The following is a 13,754-nucleotide window of genomic DNA, read 5'->3' on the forward strand; positions in this document are numbered from 1 at the left end:
ATAACATGGGATAGAAAGAGCACATTCTTAATTATGATAAAATTAAATAAAACCCATGGGTTTTTTGAAAATATTCTGTAACCATGGCAACGAAATATCACAAAAATTCATTTTTCACATAAATAGCCATTTTTAGGAGCATGGTAAGAAAAAATCACACAGGTTAAAGAAATCTGATAACATGGGATAGAAAGAGCACATTCTTAATTTTAATAAAATTAAATAAAACCTATGGGTTTTTAAATAATATTCTTTTACCATTGTTACAAAATGTCACAAAAATTCATTTTTCACAATAATAACCATTTTTAAGAGCATAGTAAGAAAATCCGCACATGATAACAAAATCTGAAAGCATGGGATAGAAAGAGCACATTCTTAATTATGATAATTCAAAACAAAACCTATGGGTTTTTAAAAAATAATCTGTAACCATGGCAACAAAATATCACAAAAATTCAGTTTTCACGAAAATACCTAAATACATCATTTTCAGAGTATTTTGTGGAAAAAATACCACAAGCACAAAAATAATAATGATAATTATATATATATTGATAATATATGATTGAAAGTGTTCTCCTAGACCTTGAAAATATTAGATAAAACCAGTGGATTTCTCATAATTTTTTGTAACCATGGTAACAGATTATTATGAAAATGCTTTTTAAAACAAATTGTTTTTACAAAATCTCCATAATATACAAAAAAAGAAAAAAAATAATTATTGACTAACATACATGTATTATTTTCACAGTTTATCGTAAATGCATGAAAATATATTTTTTAAAACATGTTTTTGTGATTTGTATCTGGTTACCAAAGCAACATCTCCAAATATATTGTATTTGCCTATACATCTTAGCTTATTGTATTTTCCTATACAATTTAGCCAATGTTTGATTAGCTTTTATGAAGAAAAATGTATGAGTGGCCATTTGCTAAAATATTGAAAGACACATTTTTTTCTGTACCTTACTTTTTTTTTTTTACCAAATATTTAGTTTCTGTGGTAACTGTAATTAGTATCCATGAGACATGATATATATATTTGTACTTTTTAAAGCAATTTTTTGAAAAATTCTGTAAATGTACTCTTTGCTAAATTGTATAAATAAAAAATAATTACATTTATGAACTGGAGGGTGAAAACACACTTCAGATTTGTAAAATACTGTAAACCAACTATTATTGGTACCATCTTTTATTCCTGATTCCTCAATTTGAAATCTGTCCACGACGATTAATTTATGCGACTGAGGAAACATACTCTATATTAAAATATAAAACTTAATGAATGTTTCGCGGCAATTAATTTTTGGGAGAGTAAGTCGCAAAACTCTCAAACATTTATCGCTTGCAAATCAAAGATGGTTTACAGTAAAGAAAATAAGCAGAAACCTATTAAAAATATCAAGTTTACATAATAAAGTGTATAAAATATAAAAAAAATTCATGCTCTTGACTATCAAAATATGTGTAGGTAGGCAAACTAAAATTCCAAATTTCCTGTTGAAAGGATATAATATTCAATATCCTTTGGTGTATCCTCAGGTCTTGAGTTCAATAAAACCCCAATGTTACATTAGAAGGAGTATAAAAATCAATATCCTTTGTTTCTGGTCTGGATTTCTTTTAAGGGAGTTTTAAACTGACAGTGTCTTTATTTAATTTTTTGGCCATCATTTTGAAATTTGCTGTTGATATTATCTGTATCAACTTTCAGATGTACAGGTATGTGTCCTGGCTGCTAAATATGTGCTCCAGCTAGATTCCTCTGACATTGGTGCATGTGGTTGATTCATCTCTCTGGAAAAATATAATTTAAAATTTGAAACTTGTTAATGAAAATAGGCATTCCACAAAGCAATTTTTTGTTGTTGTTGACGGAAGGGAGTGGCTAAGGTTTGTTTTCTCTATGATCAGGATCATGCAATACAAGAAGCCTATGGTCCACCACACTCAGAATACCTGACCATGCTGTTCTACACCAGGTTTTCCTGCTTGTAATACCTTTTGTGGTCCAGGCCTACCCTTGGGGGATGATTTAAACAATTTAGTATCTACACTTAATCCCTGGATGCTTCAACATAAGTTAAAGCTTTTCTGACCCAGTAGCTCCCTATTTTTTCCTTTTCTTGGTTATCACCCCCTTGTAAGGGGGCTTATAGCCCTGCCAAGTTTGGTAAGAACTGGCCCTGTGGTTCTTGAGAAAAATCTCAGCTCTGTAATTCTTCTCTACATTTTAAAGTGATATAACCCCTTTTTTAACCCTCACCCCATCCTAGCCTTAGGTAGTTAGGTTATTTGATTGTGAATATTAGTATCATAGTATGACTATTACAGCCTTGCTTATCTGAAAAGGATTTTCTTTTTTAAAATTCTATACTGCATTTTGTAAATTTTCATTTCTAATTTTCGGCCAATGCTGATTTCAGTTTCCAATATTCATGAAACATTTGCTTGGATTGAGCAAAATAATGAAGATGACATTGTGTTACAATAATACATCTTTTATTCCTATTAAGCTTCAATACAACTACAGTAAAACTAAATGTTCAGTACAAACACCGTTACATGGATATTGTGAATTCAATGATACAGTGAAGTGTTCTTGGATCCCCAACTACCGGTATATAAATTTTACGAATTTCAAATATGGATATAACGAATTATGGATATAGCGAAGTACTTTTACAGGTCCCAGTGAGTTCGTTATAACCGAGTTGTACTGTACATGATAAATGATTTAATGAGAGACCCAGGGCCACATCACTCACCTGGCTTAGATAAAAATAAAAAAAATCAGCTTTGTATTGAAAAGCTTTAAAGCATATGTGGTCCTGACCTCCCCCTATAAGGGAGAGAGAGTGGGAGGGTGGGGGGGGGGGGGGGTTGTTATGATTTGAACATAATTGAATCGTTGAATCTACACTTAGGATGCTTACAGAGTACTTATTTTTGACTGTGAGTTTTTCCATACAAGTTTGAACTTTCATTGTGGCCCCATCCTATACCTGGGGGTCATGATTTGAACAAATCTACACTACGAGAAAATGCTTCCATATGATATATAACTTCCTGGCTTTTTTGTTCTTTAGAAGAATATTTTTAAAGGATTTTTCCTCTATATTCTTATGTAAAACTTTGATTGGCTTTTGTGGTCCCACCCTATCCCGGGGTCATGATTTGATCAAACTTGAATCTACACCACCTGAAGATGCTTTCACAAAAATATTACCAATCAAGGCTTTGCTGTATCCGAGAAGAAGATTTTTAAATATTTTTCCTATATATTCCTATGTTTAACTTTGATCATCCGTTGTGGTCCCGTCCTACACCTTGAGTTCATGATTTGAACACATTGGAATCTAAACTATCCGACAATGGTTCCATATAAGTTAAATCATTCCTGGGCCATTGGTTCTTAAGAAGATATATCTGAGTAATGCCATTAATTTTGTAATTCTCTCCCCTTGAAGTATGACAATGACAGACAAAGAAAAAATTCGATCAGAAAAGCTCACTTGAGCCTTCGACTCAGGTGAGCTTAAAATTTCAGAGAATCAAGATCAGAATAAATACCTGTTTCAAAGTCTCTGAATGGCAGTGTTCCCTATAATTCAGCCCTTGGTCAGAAGCTCCTTGATTGCTAAACGAAATGGAATGTTCTTTATGACAATAAAAAAACTGCAAGTTGTTAACACAAAATACCTAATTATCTTATGATACATAAATAATATAAGGTATATATGTACCGGTAACACGAACATTAGTTGAATTGATAATCTTTTCTTGGTGAAGGTGGTCCTTAATTTTTAAGTTTACATTACTTCAGCTGTGCAGGTGTTGTCAGACGGGATTTTGAAATTCAGAACAAGACTCCGATTGCATCTGAAATGATAACAAATAATGAAATTCATCATACGACAAGAGAATACATACATTCATATAACAATTTAGCTTTTGAATGAATGATAATTAAGTATTTATTTACCTTTCCCCCTCCCCAATGTACTTGTAATATCATCATAAACTCATACTATTAGTTAATTGAAAAAAGAGTGATAGTTTTGTATGATCAAATTTTATTTGTTAAGTAAATTTAGACCTAAATTATGCAAAAACATTGGCAGAAACCCATGCATATTGTATGTGCTCTTATATCCATAAATCCCCCTCTCTTTGCTTGTAGGCATATTTGGGAAGCCCCCCCCCCCTCCTATTTGGACAGAGTTTTTTTTTTAAGGCTTTTTCAGATTTTTTGGTGCTCCTCTTCAACCAATAAAACTGTAACTACCTGGCCAGTTTTTATTGGTTATTTTGCTTGTCAAATTTTGTTGTAGAAATCCCCACTTTTTTTTATAATTCAAATAAAGGGAAATGCACTTGAAGAATATCATACACATATAAGTTGGGTTTAGAGTTGGAAAAGACACACTTTTACATTTTGATGAAATGAATTTATAAGAAAAATAGAAATTATGTTTTTGCCAAAAATCTGGTTATTTTTTCAGGGCTTAATTAAATATTCTCAATTTTAATAAGGATCTATTCCCATGCAAACAGTGTTTAAAATAACAGTGTGCCTGACCGCCCGAGACGCACAGATTTTACTGTCACAGTGGGCTTACATATTTGCACATATCGGCGCCCAGCTGGACTTGCTGAAATTTTTCATTGATTAAAATTTATTAATTTGATTAATCGCTTCCAAATCAACTAATGTATCATGGGCGGATACAGGATTTGTGATGGGGGGGGGGGGGGTATAACTTTGTTCAGGCAAGGGGTCTAGGTAGTTATGTACCAAAGTATGACACTATTAATGCTAGTCATATCATAGTTTGAATGTTGATCTCAGACACTAATAACTTAGACAACTAATTCAGCAATATATTTCAATATTTATCGCAATATGTCATCAAATATTGCAATCTTTTATATGATTGAATAATTTCCATCTCTCTGATTGGCTGAGATACAACTATGTTAGAAAAATATTACGTTGTATTGACCTGCATGTGACGTTCCAGGTCAATACAAGGATTTATTTCCTCTACATTGATCTAAAAATAGATTCGGAAATTCCAAAATTGATACGAATTGTTTTAAAAAGCTAGTTAAACAACTATGATTTTTATTTTCATGTGAACAAAACATAAGCGAATATATATTTTAGGTGAGGGTAGTAAGAGGGGATGCATGGAAACCCCCCCCCCCCCTTCAACACTTTCACTGAACAACAAGTTTTTTTTTTACTTTTTGGCAGTCAGTTTTCCCTGATACATGTAATACTTCTTCCTTTCAAAATATATCCTATAAAAAAGACTGACATTATATATTTCTTTCATGGCAACTAAAACTGATTTATAAAAACATTTCAAATTGATTCGATTGGTAAGATTTATTTACATTTTAATTATGTTTCTCTCTTGCATTTGCCGGCTAGGACTTAATTAACAATCCAAACAAGTAATGAGCTGTATCATTTTATCAGTGAATCATATAATAAAACAATTATTGCTGTTTTTTCGGTCAATACAATGATTTAGCCATCTTCGAAGTACAATATTCACCTCGCCCTTCGGGCTCGGTGAATATTGTACTCCTCAGATGGCTAAATCATTGTATTGACCTCAAAAACCAGGAATAATTGTATAATATATATCGCAATACAATTTTTCTGGCGATACCCACCCCTAACTTTAATAGTCATTTGGGAGGCCAGGGGAGTATCATTTAGTGAGCTCATTGCTCACAGTACCTCCAGTTTCAAAAATCAATTTTACAAAAGACAATTATTTTCTCAGGCTGGTAGATTTAATTTTTAGCAGTGTCTTTCTGACATACTTTCTATTTATCAATAAAAATATGCATTATGACTACTTTGGGGAAAGTAGTCATAATGCATATTTTTATTGATAAATAGAAAGTATGTCAGAAAGACAGGTCATATTGTATATTGTTAAAAATGAATTTTTAAATGAATTTTTTTACATTAATGATTGGAAATTTCATTTTATTTCATATAATTTACAAAAGATAGATTTATTTTACAACAAAATAAAACGAATAAAATGCCAAGAATTTTGAAGACAAACTTGTCAGCTTAATCAAGTACAAAAGAAATTGTTAAATGTTTTTACATGTCAACAGATGTACGAAGTTTTGTTTGATTGCAGTGTCCAGTCTTTTATTGTCAAAAACCTTTTTGCTAATTGACTCTGGTCAACAGGTAAATAATTTAATCTCACATAAAAGAAGGGAAATTGACTTTTTGGCATAGGTGTTATTTCGGTACTTTTTGAGCTTTAGCGGTCAGTCTAAATTGTTTACATAAGTATTTAGCAATTTACCCTCTTGGCTATCTTTTTGTTTAATTGGTTCTCGGCTAAGGACAAAGAAACTTAGTGCGCATTCACTTTTGCGCATTACCTACCTTTTTGGAAGTTTTGACTTATATGGTTAATTTTCACACTTTTCGGACAATATAGTTTTTAATTCTAAATTCTGATTGGCTAATATCTACAACCCGCAGTGTGGGTCTCTGTATGAAAAGTGGCCCGACTCTCGGTCATTCCATGCAGAGACGCCACTGAATAAAGACTTAAATTTATATTTGAATCCTTTTCATTTGGGTTGTAGGTATGTAGCACATTTTATTAGATTTCTATCTTTAATTTCTTTTATTTTTATAAAACTTATTTTCTAAATTTGAGCTAAGATTGGTTAATATTAAATACTTTATAATTTATATAAAACGATTGATAGGTGAAATAATTATTTTAATGTCTGATTCTGTAGTTCAAAGTTTAATTATTTTTGCTAGGGAAATGTCTAACCTTTGTGATTTTACATGCGCCTGTTTACCTTTTTTTATTTTACATCATGTTTGAATTTAGCGCCCTTGTTTATTTTTGGAACTCTTTAGTCAAAGAAGTTTAATTTATTTTTAGTTATTGTCAAAATACATTTCGGCATGTTGTTTTCCATTTCTTGTAAGTAAATAACAAGCGATCACGATTATTAATAATTCTGTGTAAGGTAACAGGTCGCACGAATGAGTTGTTCATTTATAACTTTGTTATTTTAATTGATTATTTGTTCACAGCGACAATGTACGTATAGCTCGAATGATCTCTGTCCTTGTTTATATACTGTTGAAGTCTTACAAAAGTGTTTTAATGAGTAAATGATTGTGCATTGTTAAAGTAAATTTAATTGATTATTGTTCATTTGATTTTAAATATTGTGCATTCCATGCAGAGACGCCACTGAATAAAGACTTAAATTTATATTTGAATCCTTTTCATTTGGGTTGTAGGCAGTTACACTTTTGAGTGGTCCTCCTACACTCTAACAGGACTTGTGTGTCTTGTAAGGAAAAAGACGCATCTGTCAGCAGGACTGATGACTTTTACTAGCAGTCAGCCTAGTATGTTTGCCATCAATTTTTCTTGACTTTCCCCTATAGAAATTTTCAATTTGAAAAAAATAGTCAATAGTGTCTCTGTTTAGACATTAGTCCAAGCTAAACATTAAATACCTGATATAAATATGACATCCAAAGAGGCGCCGATACATAGAAAAAATAATGCTCCATCCAATCTCCGCTGTGGCTTTCATGCTTCTTGCTATGACTTCATGTATGCTGAGGTCGTCGTCGAGGACTTCTTCCAGTCGACTGTGTCTATCATACAGATCACTACTAGTACTAATGGAGTATCGATGGAAAGGAGAGATACTCATCATACTGTAATCCCCAGCTAGTGTTCAAATTCCAGTACAAAATCAAATTTCCCCCCCAAAATTAACTGAGTTTAGGTGGTTTTTTGATTTTGATGTTATTGTTAAACAAGTTAACCTTTTCAAAACACTCAAACTCTGTGACAGTCTGTCCTCATTTAAGAAATAAAATTTTGTTTTTGTCAGATAAAATTAATTGCAGGTAGTTATTTTTTTATCGCAGGCTTGCATTTTTCTAATTAAAATTTAGGCTTACATGCAGGCACGTAGTATCCGGGGAGGGGGGGGGGGGTTCAGCACAGTGTAGTGTTAGAAAGAAAAAGAGTTTGAATTGAAAGATAGTTGGTCTTGAAAAAGGTTGGCCACTACCCCCCCCCCCCCCCCCCCCCCACCCACGGAATAGGATTTTTGACTTTGGGCAACTTTTAATTTTTTCGTTTTTTTTTTTCTTGTCAACATTTTCAGTAAAAAAAAATCTCAGGTTGCCCCCCCCCACCACTTTCAAAAACGATGCTACGTGCCTGACATGTCCCTCGGATGTATGAAAACCAACAAAACTTCAATATGAAGATGAAATCACACATTTCTTTTAATCCTCACCTTCTTAACTGAAGAGTAAAATACACTCTTTCCAACTCCTTTTACTGAAGAGTGCCAAGGGAGATAACTAGAATTTCATGTTTTTACATAATTTAAAATCACAATATCTATTCGTAATTAAAGTAACCCATGGGTTTTTTAATTGTTTTTTACTCTTTGATACTAGATGTTCAAAATTTTATAATTCACATTCATGGAGAGTTCGGGCCTTCTTAAAAAATCACCTGCACGTACAGACACCTTTCAATGGATAGTGTTGACTGTTTCAATACAATTGGGTATATATTGAATTCATTTTTTAATCAACCATGCATGAAATCCATTTATAACTGTGATTAAGTATTTAGTTTGATGTATCTTAATGTAAATATGATAGTTTTTGAAAAAATCTATCACTATCATGAATCACTTATTTTCATTTCTGCCTGGTTTTTATAAATAGCTGTACTTAAGCCGTAAAGTACGGGAAAAAGAAAGTTGAAATTGATTATGACGTCATAATAGATCTAGCACCAAAAATGAAGTCTCAAGCTATTTACTAGATCTTGACCTTAAGCTTAATATGTTAAAATATCCGGAACTTGGTTTCTAGTAATAAGCTCGTTATTTGCAGAAAAATGAAACATAAAGATAACGAACAGTATTCAAAATCAACAGTCCATAAATCAGTGTGTAGCGAAACAAATCCTGATCTAAACTTATCGGGATAGACTCACATATTTAAAATCAGTTGCGTTTTGAAAAAGTGAGGAAAACCAGGAAAAAGCATGAAACTAAATACAAATACTATTAAATATCTTGATTTAATTAGAATATAAAAATCATGATGTTTAAGGAGTTTGACTTACATATGGGTGCTAATTATTTGCAGGGAGGGATCTTTTTAGTGCAAGCACCTACTGCGACACGGGACCTCAGTTTATACGGTCTCATCCGAAGGAACTATGCATCAATCGCAATGAACTTGTAAATGTGACGTCATCTCGCAAAAATGACGCAGTTTGTACACAGTGAGAGGCTGATTAAGTCACATTTTGTACAATGAAAAATGTCTTTGGTTCTAAAATAAAATATTACTTGCAATTAAATGAAAGGTCAGTAACTTTGATGCGATGTCTGTTTTAGTATTTTATTTATAAACTGTCCGTACATTTTTCAGACAAGTGTTACAGAACTGTCTTGTATTTGTATGCAGATTCATTGAAAAGATAATCGAATGGCCCCAATAAAACGATTTATTGCAAGGACATACTCTCGATCAATGTACCGTGTCAAGTTTTTACACAGAAACTTAAGAAGCATTAAATAAAATATTACATGCAATTAAATGAAAGGTCAGTAACTTTGATGCGATGTCTGTTTTAGTATTTTATTTATAAACTGTCCGTACATTTTTCAGACAAGTGATACAGAACTGTCTTGTATTTGTATGCAGATTCATTGAAAAGATAATCGAATGGCCCCAATAAAACGATTTATTGCAAGGACATACCCTCGATCAATGTACCGTGTCAAGTTTTTACACAGAAACTTAAGAAGCATTAAGAAATTTGAAAAGTGCTGCGAAACTCGTGAAATCTTGCAAATAAATTAATTATAGCTATGTTTAATGTAGTTGACCAGCAAAATATTCAAACTGCCGCGGCCGTCCAACAAATTAAATTTTAGCAATTTAAAAGGGATTCTATATAGTTTTGCAGCACTTTCCACAAACTACATGTACATGTAGTGTTGAAAAGGATTATAAATTAAACTAAGCCTTATAACTTGGTTATGTCCTTGCAATATTGTTGGAATTTATAGATGACCTCTAAACTGCAAGTATTTATGCTAAAACCATGTGACGTCTGCATCACGTGACAAGTCTACATAAAAAAATCCAAATGTCCCGAACATGTAGATTTAAACCACATTACTTTTTTTTATATCAGTGAAGTCCTAAAAAGAATCGCCCATCCTAATAAAGTATGTGTTTTTTTATCTTAAATAATCGCCGATATTTCAATTTGTAACCTTAACTGTGCTGCGCGAGCCACACAAAATAGAAAGATGAAGAATAAAGAATTCTTTATATAACACTAAACACTGGGAAATGCAATAAATAACATTGCACGGTATTATTTAAAACTCCGTGTATTTTATTTCAAGAAGATACATATGTTCATAAGCAACGTAGAAAAAGTACAAAGATGTAGAGAATAGTGACAATAAAAAATTCAGAATAATACAATTAATTAAGTAATCGATATACAAAATAGGGCATAATGATTAACTTTCGAATTGATAAATGTCAATTTGAATAGTAGTACATTCCTTAATACTGCAAATATCAGAATAAATCTTGCACCGTTCGAAAGAGAAACCAAATACGATAAATTCTTATATAATTTTTTTTATTGGTTATGCCAGTTTTTGCTAGCTTGAGTTAAACTTTGCGCACTACCTGAGAGATTTTGTCATTATAGAAATCAATACAGGATAATATGTTATATGTAAAAATGCTAAATTCTAGTGATAACCTCCATACCCAACCTTATCCCCTCACAATACTTAAAATTGGTTTGTAAAATAAAAGTACAACATGCTCATAATTTTCAACAAAACAGTCAAATATTTTTTAATGCATCGAAATATCAATATCAATTTGTCTATAAATACTTAAAATCTTTGCTATGGAAGGGGTAAAATGAATACTAGTACTCCGTAGATCAAATTAATACAAATGCATCGTAAGAAAGTAGGTCAATCGACAAATTGGTGTCAAAGGAATAGAATTCAAAATATATAATAACATATATACACTAAGTAGAGAAAAATTACATTATGACATAACAGTACAGTTCCCTTTAAAAACCTTGCTATTTTATTTTATTTTGTTATGCCCCACTACATAGCTTTTACAGAAGAAATCCCCCTTGTGTACTCATTTTTAAATACCCGTTGTTCCATATTTAAACAAGGAAGAAAGGGCTATGAGTGCAATCCTATACAAAGAAAATCTGCGGGAATAGAATATGATATTGATTTTTCTGTTTAAAGAATATAATACATAAAAAATATATGCAAATTTCTCAAGCTGTGAAAATGTAAAAAAAAAATACCAAAAAATGAGTCACAAATTATGTTTTATGTCGGAATCCTCAAGGGAAAGCCTGTAAATTCCCCAAGTGTTAATGATATTATCAATGAAGATGGTTCTTTTCTAAGTTTTGAATCTTTTTGTAATACCTATCCCATGATTAAGATGAATTTTTTAGAATATAGTAGTATTATTCATGCTATAAAATCTTGGATAAAAAATTCTGGCCTTGACATACCTATTAAAAAGCTAGAAAACCCATTAATTATGAGAATTATCTACAAGGTGATGAAATGTCACAAATCCAAATGTTTTTATGAAATTCTTAACCATAACTCTTCTGTGTCAACAGGTAAAACAAAGTGGAGTGAGATTTTACAGATTGACAATAAAGAATGGAAAAAATTCCACAAAATACCCTTCAGAGTGACAAAAGACTGTAAACTCCAATGGTTTCAATATAGAATTATAAACAGAATTCTAGCAACAAATTCATTTTTATTCAAAATTAACAAAAATGACTCTAAATACTGCAACTTTTGCCTCTCAGAAGAAGAAACAATAGAACACCTTTTATGGGAATGTGATTATACACAATCATTTTTAGAAGAATTTGTAATTTTTCTTGAAGATAAGACTGGTCTAGTCATTAATATTACAAAAAAATCTTTTATTTTAGGTTACATTGAGAATTATACTGATATTCAAAATACTATTGCCCTTTGGCTGAAATATTATGTTTACACATCAAGATGTACTAAGAAATCTTTGAATTTATGTGCTGCAATATCACAAATGAAGTTTTATTATGAAATACACAAATTTATATCTTATAGAAATAGTGGAAAAGAAAAATTTGATGCCCAGTGGATCAGATGGAACCAACTTTTCCATTAAACTCTCTCTTTCACTACTTAGTCTATCTCTCTCTCTCTCCTCTCTTTCTCTTGCTCTCCTCTATTCCTCTTTCTACCTATCTCTATTTAAAAAAAAAACATCATGTATTAATTCAATGTTTTATATTGTAAAAAGAGATGTGAATAAAAAAAAAAAAAAAAAAAATTCCCCAAGTGTTGGTTACCTTTTTTTTCTTTTTAAAATTCTGGTGATATGATCATATCTTGCGTATGTTATTTTCTGAAATATTTATCATCTTCTTTCTTGACACAATTTCAGCACTTGAAAAATCAAAATTATTTTTATGTAAATTAACTATACGTATTAGTTCTTACAGCATTCTTTAAGATATTGAAGCATATACAAGAAGTTATAAAAAATCAAATGACTGTGTATTCTAAAATAATGTTTTCATTGATAACAAGTTTCGTATTGCTGCGAAACATGTGTTGTTATTAACAAACGCTGTAGTTTAAAAATGCAACAACAACAACAACAAAGAATAATTTAATTGTGAAATAAGCATGCTTATTTTTTGCAGATGTATATAAAACCATAACAAAGTATGTGAATTTATAAGAGAATATAACTGACTTGTAGAAAAAAATTACAACGGATATAACAACCATATTACATATACGTACAGTATTTCCTTGCCGAGGCGATTTCGTATAGAATAATGTAAAGAAAAATAAGAAAGTTCTGTAGACGTAGATGTTTTGCATAAAAACACAGCTGACTCATATTTTAAATTTTATCCAATATGTTTAAATATGCGTCATTTAAATTTTTTCATGATTTTTAATAGAATTTATGTTTATCTATTGTCATTTCCCGGCCTTGATAACACTCGAAAAGAAGATAGAAAGAAGCATTTTTATCACGGGTTATAAATCAAATTTTCACAACTTTAAATTTAAGTTATTAGGTAATATTGCTGTCATAGTTTTAAACAAACGAATAATGAGAGAGAGAGAGAGAGAGAGAGAGAGAGAGAGAGAGAGAGAGAGAGAGAGAGAGTTATTTTTAGCCTCAGTCTTTCTCAGATATAAACAATAAAGCATTTGATATAATACTTTATCTGACTATTGATTACTTCTTCTGAAGAAATGTTTAATTCGGGTGTGGGGGCAATCTTATTAGAATAAGACTTGTATTTTTTCTCCTCTACTGTACGCTACAGTACTATTGTATTGAAGCATAAACCAAAAACGAAAGAACAATCTAATTTTCATGAGATGGGGGTGTGTGGGGGGGGGGGGGGGGGCGTGTTGTATGCTCTCTCACAGAATGTTATATTGAATATATATTTATTAAAATTTTATCTGGAAAATACTACATGTATAATTTTTTCATTGAATAAATTAATAATGATATTCTGTAACAGTCTGACAAATATCAGAAGTTGTTAAACTAATATTTTATTCCA

The sequence above is a fragment of the Saccostrea cucullata genome, unplaced genomic scaffold (genome assembly GCF_032062105.1).
Source record: "Saccostrea cucullata isolate Sc308-1 unplaced genomic scaffold, CSIRO_AGI_Scuc_v1 ctg4578, whole genome shotgun sequence".
Classification (NCBI taxonomy): Eukaryota; Metazoa; Mollusca; class Bivalvia; order Ostreida; family Ostreidae; genus Saccostrea; species Saccostrea cuccullata.